Here is a 10,232-nt window from a genome sequence, read left to right as displayed (position 1 = left end):
ATCCTTACACTCGGCCACGAATGCGACGAAGCATGACTAGCTGCCGAAATGTCTCTGGCGGGTGAAAGTGACTGCTCCTTGGCGGTCTTTGCAGATATCGGTTCAGCTGGGACTGGGTATATTGGAGTGCAGATGTTTCGGGTGGTCGGCACTGGCTATTCAGGAAAGGTCGTAGCTGCCGCTGTCGTTTCTGTCGTCGCATTTCTGGACGCACCGTAGGAGATTCACGATGAACGGTAGATGTCTGCAATGATGTGTTGTGACCACAGACAGACCGTCTGTTCTGTTGCTACGCGTGAATCCACAGCTTTGCAGCCGATGGACCAAATCTAATTGACGCTCTCCCACCGCACGAGCAATGTGGAACGCACCGCGCTGCCGAGTAGCGGGCGTCCATTGTTTTAAGGCTCCACATAAAGGACAGATGCATATGTCCCAAAATTTTAAGGGCGAAGCACCTTAGGGTCTAGGCTTGTCCGTTGTGTGGTGTCCGTGCGCACGGCACAGCACCGTGTAAAATCCTCTAAAAAGGCTTAACAATAGGCCAATATCAATCATAATTGTGCAGAACAATCTAAAACACCTAGAAGCACAAACCCTTTATACTAGTCGGCGATTTCAATGTAGACATTGTGGGCCTTAGGACCTAGTTTTGTCGTCGACGCGACGCTCACAGTACACTGTCATGGTGGTTAGAAAACCGTTGCTATATTCGAAGCATCTGTGTGTATGTGAATAAAAAAAAAGGTTCACAATAGACGAACAACAATCATAATTGTGACAAAACAATGTAAAACACCTGCAAGCACAAACCCTTTATACAAGTCGCGACTTCAACGTACATATTATGGACCTTATGACCGAGCTTTGTCGTCGACTCTTTGTCACTTTATGTCACGCAATTTACATAATATGGGGCAACGCTCGGGTAACATATGTGAGACACAAAAAAGGTTGGACAGTACACTAATATCAATCATAATTGTGACAGAACAATATAATGCTCCTACAAGCACAAACGCTTTATACTAGTCGGCGACTACAACGTAGACATTTAGGACCTTACCACCTAGCTTCGCCCACTCGTCATCTTCACTTCGTGGAGATGCGTTCCATTTTTTTGGTTTCATTGTCTGGGCGAGGGGCATGACAGATACGAGAATATCTGGCTCCTCCATGTGCTCAAGCACTGGCGAGCTTGGAGGCGGCATCGCGAACTGCTGTGTCTTGTGGGTGCTCTTGTCTGGCGTAGAGAGTAGCCACGTAGCTTCTCCCATCTGTGGCGGAGAACACGGCTCGCGGCCGGTCATGTCTGCTTCAGGATATTCTGCGAAGCCTTCATTCGAGTGGCTGCTGCGGGTATCTTCGGAGCCGAGGTTATGCCCCTCATGGTCTTCGTCAGCGAGCACAGCGATGGATGGCTTGGGCTCTTCCGGCGCTTTCACTGTAGGTGTGTCAAGCATGAGAGGAGCTGATATCTACATGTGCCCCAGCGAAGGCGAATCTGGGGCCGGTTCCTCCAAATGCGCTGGATGAGGTATGGTCTCAGCCTCGCTCAGTGATGTTATGGCGTCAGGTACCGGTGCAGAGACTGAGACGAGCAGCGGAGGGCAGCATATGCGTCCGACGTCAGTTGTAGGGCAGCCAGAGAAGTTTTTTGTCATGAGGCTGGAGGGCTCCGATGGACCATTGAGCTGGTGCTTCACGTGAGCTCGGTGTCCGAGAGAGGGCACACTGGTAAAGGGCACAGCTGCAATATAGCCTTCATGATCTGGTTCAACGAAAGGGGGCAGGGTGGTGGAAGGCCGAGGTGCCACGTCGAGGCGGTGTGCCTCACCTCTCCCATCCGCAGTATAAATTGAGTCGGCAGGGAGGGCATCACAGGCAAGAGAAAGTGGCCGAAATACAGTAGTCAGTCTAGTACACCACTGAGGCCAGGATTGTTGTTTCACGCCTTCGTAGTTGTGCCATGCTTTGGCACATCGCGAAGGCGGTCGACGGCCACTAGCCATTTTCGATGGTTCGGCCAGGTATAGCGTGTGCCGAGAGCGTTTATTGTTTGGATCCACAGGACGGCATCGTCCTGGAATCCTCGGCACTCCGGTAGTTCCGATGCAACCGTTGATGGTTGTAGTGAATGAAGGGAATTTCTGAAAGAAATTTATATGTTTGTGAACTTTTGGTGGAATTTTGAGATGTTTGTGCGGACTTGTGAGAATGAAGACGACGGCGACATGAAGGCGAGCCAGGGGCAGGTGGCACGCGCGGCGGCGGCACGAGAAAAAAAACAAGAAGACGAGAAAGAAGAGAGGCGCGTGTGGAACGCGCAGAGGGCTGAGCGAAGCTAGCCGAAGGACACGCCGGACCAGGGCGCTGTCCGAGAAGTTCGTCGTGGCCGTGCTCAGCGAGGACTGGTGCTTGCCTGGTGGTTCGGGCGTTGGCGGTGGCTCCAGCGAGGACGTGCCGGACCAGGGCGCTGTCCGGGGAGCTCCTCCTGCCTGTTGTCGGTGAGACCCGGGGAGCCGAGGTACCTGCCTGAGGCTACCGGTACCGGGTGTGGCTCCTGCTGTGTCGGCGGGCAGGCGTCATGAGTTCCTGAACACCGTCGCCACCTGGGACGGCACAAGGCTGTGGTCAAACGGGAGGCCTTCCGGAGGCCTTGTCTTCCTGCTGTAGGGCACACGGGACGTGTCACCTGCGTGCTTGGGCTCGCCTTCGACGAGACTCGTCGCCGCACATGGACTGACCCTCCGCAAGACGGCATCTACAAGTCGTGAGATGTTTTTTTTTTGTAACCTTGATCGGACATTCCGCGGGTAGGACTTTCAGATTAATTTATGTGTGTTTATCTGTGTGCTTGTTCTCCGTCATCGTCCCTAGAATCCCTTGTCTCCATAAATGTTTATTGAAACTCATTCATGCGTATTCTCTTGTCGCCCGTTCCGTTGAGCCACGCACTCGCAAACGTGACGAACCACCACTCGGTCCTTACAATTTTCTGGCGTCCGCGAGACAGGACCAAGCTCTTCCGTACACCTTAGAGCCTCACGTTGCTTGCGTGTGGTGGGCGGCAATGGACAAAAAGAGAACGCTCGTTGAGTTAGGGAAGGAGATGGGACTCATTGGAGTGGCCTTGCAGGCATGGGTTAGCGCAGAACAGAAGGATATGAGGGATCAGCGAGCTAAGGAGCGGGAAGAAGCGAGGGTAGCGGCGCAGGAGGAACACACGCGAGAGTTAGCGCGTATGGAGGCTGAACGGGCGCTCCTCGAAGAGCGAAGGCGTGTCTTGGAGGCAGAGCGTTCGAGTCCGAGAGTCGTAGGCAATGAAACAGTTGGTGGTCAGGGTTTTCGCAGCCCCCACAAGATGATTCCTCCCTATAACGAGGGTAGGGATGAACTGGATGCCTATATACAACGGTTTGAAAGAGTGGCGTCTAGTCAAGATTGGCCACAAGACAAGTGGGCCTTATCGTTGAGTCTTTGTTTAACGGGCGAAGCATTAGCGAGTTTTAGTATAGCGGATAACAGCAAACGCAAGGATTTAGCGTTAGCGTTAGCGTTGCGTGCTCCTAACTGCGCATGAGCAGAACGTAAACGCAGCCCGAGCTCTTACGTACGAACGCTATTTCTGGAATATAGCGTTCAACGCTAACGCACGCAAGAGATCCCGTACGTAGGGCAAGATGGCGGTGCCTGTTGAAGCGAGAGCCGTCCACTTCGAATCTTTGTAGCGGTCGTCCTGCATTATTAAACTTATTCATCCCCTAATAATGTTCGTATTTGATTTAGATTTGAGTAATGAGGCTTCGCCAACCACGTACCGCCGATAAAATAGGTCCGTTTTTGAGATGCAAAGTGGATTTGCGCTGCAGAAGGCTTAGCAAGATTTGTTCGCATGGTTCGCTCATGTTTTCTGTAGCAGCGCAGAGATGGCGACGCTGTCTTTAGTCGCCTCTTTCCAAGATACGGCCACAAGTCAAGCAGATACATACATGTCAGGCTTCGTTTCCCTTCATGCCTTTCGCGGCAGTGCATAAAAATGACGCGTGATGCGTCCCAGCTTAAAGAGGCCAGGTAATAGGGGTCTTGAATTCTCGAACGCGGCATGTCGACAGAAACCAATGTGTCAGAACTCAACACTTCTGCAAACGCGACATGGAGACGCAACAGTGGTGACTTTGGATCAGCTCGACTTGGTGGCGCTTTTGTGGATTCTACAGTGAATTTAGTGTTTTTATGTCTAGATGGCGCCGTATGTGCTTGCGTTAGCGTTAGCGGGAATGCCTTCCGCTGTACTAAAAGACCACCAGTTGACACGCAGCGCGTTCCGTTTTAGCGTTAGCGTTGAGACGCACGCTAACGCTAACGTAAGCGTTTCCCGCTATACTAAAACTCGCTATTAACGGCGGTAGGTCGGATGTCCGCGGAAGACGCTACCGATTACCGCAAGCTCAAGCAGACCTTGCTGCAGCGGTTCCGCTACTCGGAAGAAGGATACCGTGTAAAGTTTCGGGATGCCAAGCCTGAAAATGCTGAGACAGCACGGCAGTTTGCTGGTCGTCTTCTTGGATACTTTGAGCACTGGCAAGAGTTAGCCAAGACAGCAAAGACCTATGAAGCGCTGCGAGACAAAATCGTGTCTGAGCAGTTTTTACGACGCTGCGAAGAAAAACTCGCGATCTTTCTGAAGGAAAGAGGATGTGATGACCTTGACACACTGGCAAAGACAGCTGACCAGTACTTGGAAGCGCAAGGCATCATAAATCTTGCTAGAGGCAAGGAAGGTAAAGAAGAGAAGGGGAAGCCTCCAGGCCATTATAAAGCAGCTGCGACGACAGAGAGCAAAGGAAAGCCTCTCTGCTTTCTTTGCAATAAGCCGGGACACAAAGCTTCCGACTGCTGGACAAGATCTAGGGCACCGAAGCCATCACCATGCTGGAAGTGCAAGAAGCCTGGTCATAGCGCCGACACGTGCTCTATTGGCTCTGGGAGACATGATGAAGCTTCATGCTCTGTTCTAAGACAGGAAGAATTGCAGGATGAGCAGAAAAAACAACGGAAGCCTGCCCATACAAGTGCATGCAAAAGTCATGGTATGCTGGATATTGCCCAGAGCTGTACAACCTGTTGTGGAGGGTGGAAACAGATGCCGACGGTCACGAGTCGTCTTGAAGGCAACTTGGTGACTGTCCTCCAAGATACCGGCTGCAGCACGGTTGTAGTAAAACGCTCACTGGTTCCCGACACCAAGCTAACTGGCAACACACGCATTATACGCTTACTAGACCGGTCGGAAAAGTGTCTGCCAGAGGCCGACGTATTTATTGATTCGCCGTTTTTCAGGGGAGTTGCTCGTGCTGTTTGCATGGAGAACCCTCTGTACGATGTTTTCCTTGGCAACATCGAAGGTGCTGTCCCGATTGCAGATCCTGATTTCAAGCAAACAGATGGACCGAGTGAGGAAGTGACGGCCCCTGCAGGAAAGACGGGAAAACTGCAAAAATTACCTGCACCGCAAGTTGACCCCTTAAACGTCAGCCAGGAAGAACTTCGGCAATTGCAGAGCACGGATCAGACACTGGAGGCTTGTTTCCAAGCATTGGGCCAAACAACAACGTCCAAGAAACGAGCTACTACCAAGTTCGTGCTGGTCCATGGCATCCTTTTCCGGCATTACCAGACTGCGGAACAGCGACACTTCGAACAACTGGTGGTTCCGAAGAAGCTACGCGCCACAGTAATGAAGATGGCACACGAGGGATTGCTCGCTGGACATCAGGGCCAAAAGAGGACAGTAGACCGTGTCCTTGAAGAGTTTTATTGGCCGAGAGTACAAGCGGATGTCACACGCTTTGTAAAGTCGTGTGACACGTGTGAACGAACAGTGCCGAAGCACCTCGTGGGTCGTGTTGATCTGGGTAATATGCCCATAATCGAAACCCCATTTCATCGAGTTGCGATTGATCTTATCGGTCCTCTGTCCCCAACTTCGGAAAAAGGAAATAGATATGCCTTAACCATGATAGACTTTGCTACGCGCTACCCAGATGCGGTAGCCTTGCCGAGTATTGAAACGGAGCGAGTTGCGGAAGCACTACTAGAAATGTTCGCTCGAGTTGGAGTCCCACGAGAAATAGTGAGTGACCGTGGTAAGTCATTCACATCTAACCTGATGCACGAACTGGGACGATTACTGTCATTTCGACAACTGCCCACAACGCCGTACCATTCCATGGCGAATGGGCTTGTCGAAAAATTCAATGGGACACTCAAGCAGATGATTCGGCGAATGTGTCAGGAGCGCCCTAAACAATGGGACAGGTATTTGACTCCACTACTGTTTGCGTATCGTGAGGTCCCACAAGCGAGCCTTGGCTTTTCACCATTTGACCTCCTGTACGGAAGATTTGTACGTAGACCAATGTCCATGCTCAAGGATCTGTGGACAAGCGACAACCTCGATGCTGAGACAAAGACGATATATGAATATGTCACCAAGCTACAAGAGAGGTTGCAGAACACCTGCAAGATTGCCCAAGAAGAGGTCCAGAAAGCAAAAGCTTCACAAAAGAAGTATGATGACAGAAAGAAAAGACCTCGAGAGCTGTATGCAGGCGATAGAGTGTTGCTGCTCCTTCCATCGGAGAAAAATAGGCTACTCCTCACATGGAAAGGTCCCTTTACAGTCGTCGATAGACGCAACGACTGGGATTATCTAGTAGACCTGGGCTCGCGAGTTAGCTTATTTCACGCTAACCTCCTCAAGAGATATGAGGGAAGGGAAATCCAACCCCATCACCGATAGGGTCCTTTCGAACAAAGTTGTGTTATGTTTGCTCAGAACTATCGCAAAAGAGGTGCAACATTATGTAAATTGTGTCCTTGTGTGTTGTTGGACTTCATGAATGTGGAAAAGTTGTTGTGCCGAACAACTTTCTTGAGTGGGGGGATAATTGTAGTGAATGAAGGGAATTTCTGAAAGAAATTTATATGTTTGTGAATTTTTGGTGGAATTTTGAGATGTTTGTGCGGACTTGTGAGAATGAAGACGACGGCGACATTAAGGCGAGCCAGGGGCAGGTGGCACGCGCGGCGGCGGCACGAAAAAAAAAACAAGAAGACGAGAAGGAAGAGAGGCGCGTGTGGAACGCGCAGAGGGCTGAGCGAAGCTAGCCGAAGGACACGCCGGACCAGGGCGCTGTCCGAGAAGTTCGTCGTGGCCGTGCTCAGCGAGAACTGGTGCTTGCCTGGTGGTTTGGGCGTTGGCGGTGGCTCCAGCGAGGACGTGCCGGACCAGGGCGCTGTCCGCGGAGCTCCTCCTGCCTGTTCTCGGTGAGACCTGGGGAGCCGAGGTACCTGCCTGGGGCTACCGGTACCGGGTGCGGCTCCTGCTGTGTCGGCGGGCAGGCGTCATGAGTTCCTGAACACCGTCGCCACCTGGGACGGCACAAGGCTGTGATCAAACGGGAGGCCTTCCGGAGGCCTTGTCTTCCTGCTGTAAGGCACACGGGACGTGTCACCTGCGTGCTTGGGCTCGCCTTCGACGAGACTCGTCGCCGCACATGGACTGACCCTCCGCAAGACGGCATCTACAAGTCGTGAGATGTTTTTTTTTTGTAACCTTGATCGGACATTCCGCGGGTAGGACTTTGATTAATTTATGTGTGTTTATCTCTGTGCTTGTTCTCCGTCATCGTCCCTAGAATCCCTTGTCCCCATAAATGTTTATTGAAACTCATTCATGCGTATTCTCTTGTCGCCCGTTCCGTTGAGCCACGCACTCGCAAACGTGACGAACCACCACTCGGTCCTTACAATGGTAATGTGGGCTGCAAGGATCCGGAAGTTCTCGCGACGAAATGGTCTAGCTCCTGGGCAAGCAAAGATGTCGCCTGCATGACGTACATGGGTTGGTCGAGCGCGGAGCCGGAGGAGCCGCAGGAGCCAGTAGCGATGGCCGCGGAGAATACGAGGGCCCCAGCATTAACGGCGACGGTTGAGATCTCGCAGTTTGAAGGCGCCAAGCTCTGAAGTTGTTGATCCGCCTGGCGGCGTGGATTATCTCCGCCGCATCGTCGCGTGAGTCGCCCGGAGAACCATTGACGGCGGCCGCGGAATGCGTGGTCGTCGCTGCAATCAGCGAGGCGATGTCCTGAATCACGGAAGCGTGGTCGACACGATGAATGGAAGATCAAATGCAATACCGTTGAGTCGCCGAGGAGGCCTGGACGCCTTCCCGGATGGTGTTTGTAGCGCCGACAGGTAAGCGGGTGCCGAGGAGGCTTGGACGCCGTCCCCGCCGAACTGTGCATCCTGCGGCGTCAGGATTGCGGTTTCTATGCCCTAGGAAGCGTGGACGGCGTTCCTTGACTGGCGGCTCCGCAAAGCCGAAGACGGTCGAGCACAGGCGGTTTCTGCCTTAAGGCTTCGTGTTCGACAACTGCGCCATTGTAATCACGAAACAACACAACACCCGTTCGCTGGGCTGGCTGTTCTATTGCTCCCTTCTGTCTCGTCTTCGCAATAGCCTAGCGCGCGCCCGCGCCCCAGCGGCGCTGTCATCCTTACAGTATGTATGTATGTATGTATGTATGTATTATGTATGTATGTATGTATGTATGTATGTAGTATGTATGTATGTATTATGTGTATGTATGTATGTATGTATGTATGTATGTATGTATGTATGTATATGTATGTATGTATGTATGTATGTATGTATGTATGTATGTATGTATGTATGTATGTATGTATGTATGTATGTATGTATGGCTCGCATTCTCCCATCACCGGAAACATGTGGCAAACTGCTGAGGAGAGCAGTTTGTCTTCTGGTGCAGCGCATTTTGCGCATTTTGCTGTGTGTGGACATTGTATTGCTGTTTTCTTGGTGGCAGTGAACGTTGACATACAACACCACAGATAGAATGGCCAGGAGAAAGTACTGACGACGTATCAAATAAGCGGCAAGCTGCAGATGCTGACGTTTCCAAAGAACTCATCCGAACTCGCTGCCGACCTGAAAGCGGCTCGACGTAAAGTCGCTGATGAGGCGTTTCCCTCAAAGCACGGCAAAGCTGCTTTCAAGGCGTCTGTGACATCGCTTAATGAGCTGCGCTAAAGGCAGCTGCCTCGCGCTTAGCCGCTCGAAATCTCAGGACTGCGTTTTTGCGATGAGATGTGCATAAACATCTCTAACGTATGCGCTTACCTGCACTCGATAACGTTTTGCCAATGGGAAGGTTGTCCTTTCATCATGCTATACTGGTCCTGACAGCTCGGTAGGTGCTCTTAATGCTTTCATATGCATCTCATTGCCAATAAAAATCTACGCGAAAGAGCGTTCGCCGCAGCTGTCTACAGAACACGGCTCCACAAAACAGAACAGCACACGAGCAGTTAGTTCAGAATGCAATGAACAGAAGATTCATATGGCATCAAGTTGAGCTGGTTTTAGAATTCCTGGTGTTTGTGCATTTCGCATCAATTTCCTGCTGTCGTTCGGCACTGATGATTTTTTCGTTACCAGAAATCCCATTTCATTTCTAAGTACACTCTTTAAAAAAGTAATAAACAGCTAGTAAATGCATGTATATACTAGTTTCGAGATCACTTTGCTACCTTCGTGGCATCTCCTTACTAGCCAACAGCTAGTAAAGCTAGTAAATTTTGCTGTTACTAACCAGAAAGTCTCTCCGAGTTCTTTCCTTTTTCTTTTTTTTTACTATGTAACAACTAAGCCACATAAGGTGCCAGATACTTCGTAGATACCATAGTATATTATGCCGTAATTGTGACAGTTTCATGCAAAATTCAGACAAAGTTTAGTTTTCTTTATTGTGTTGGAATAAGTTTTGTGTACGCGATTGCGCACATATATGCAAACAGTAGTGTAGAAGACAGTGGGTAGAAAACATCGATAAGTAGCCTAGAAGCCTTGATGTTCTGTGTGTGTGTATTCTCGATTGTGGTCCGTTCATGCCTGTGATGACCGTACGCTGTGATGTGTAGTTACCTTGGTAATGACTTAAACTAATTAATGAGTCTAACATGACAATGTCGTCTTATATATGCTGTTGTAATAGAATAAACTTGATATGTCAATGCACACGTCGCATGTAAATAAAATAGGTGTAAACCTCTTGTTGAGTAATTGTAGTCCACTAGTGTCTAACCACAGTTAAGTACGACGGCCGTTAAGTCTAACGGCTGTTGTACCTTATCACAGGACA

This window comes from Rhipicephalus sanguineus, unplaced genomic scaffold, assembly GCF_013339695.2.
Source record: "Rhipicephalus sanguineus isolate Rsan-2018 unplaced genomic scaffold, BIME_Rsan_1.4 Seq822, whole genome shotgun sequence".
Taxonomy (NCBI): domain Eukaryota; kingdom Metazoa; phylum Arthropoda; class Arachnida; order Ixodida; family Ixodidae; genus Rhipicephalus; species Rhipicephalus sanguineus.
Note: the sequence above shows the minus strand (reverse complement) of the source record.